Genomic DNA, 400 nt, shown 5'->3' on the forward strand with positions numbered 1-400 from the left:
TTCTCCTCAACAAAGCATAGAAGCTTAATGCAAGTCTGATATTTCTGGCTAATATAACTTTAATTTTCAGCATCTTAAATATCCCGACATATTGCCGTTTTGAGGAAGGGCGGTTGAAGAACGGCTTTAAAAAAAATAATTAAAAAAAGAATAAAAAGCCGTTTTTTGTTTTTTTTTTGTTTTTTTTCACAACGCGACAAGGTCAAGGTTGAACAACACGGAAAAATATTAAAGAGGAAGATTCCCAAAGAACATTGTTTACAATGAAAATTGATTTTTTTAAAAAGAAAGGAATTTCCAAAATCCATTATTTTTAGAAACATAGTCACTTGTTGCAACACAGCGATTGGATTTCGAAATCATGACGTCATAGCAGTCACAGAGATATATGTATTTTGTT

The sequence above is a fragment of the Berghia stephanieae genome, chromosome 6 (genome assembly GCF_034508935.2).
Source record: "Berghia stephanieae isolate SIO BIC M18660-M18661 chromosome 6, UCSD_Bste_1.3, whole genome shotgun sequence".
Taxonomy (NCBI): Eukaryota; Metazoa; Mollusca; class Gastropoda; order Nudibranchia; family Aeolidiidae; genus Berghia; species Berghia stephanieae.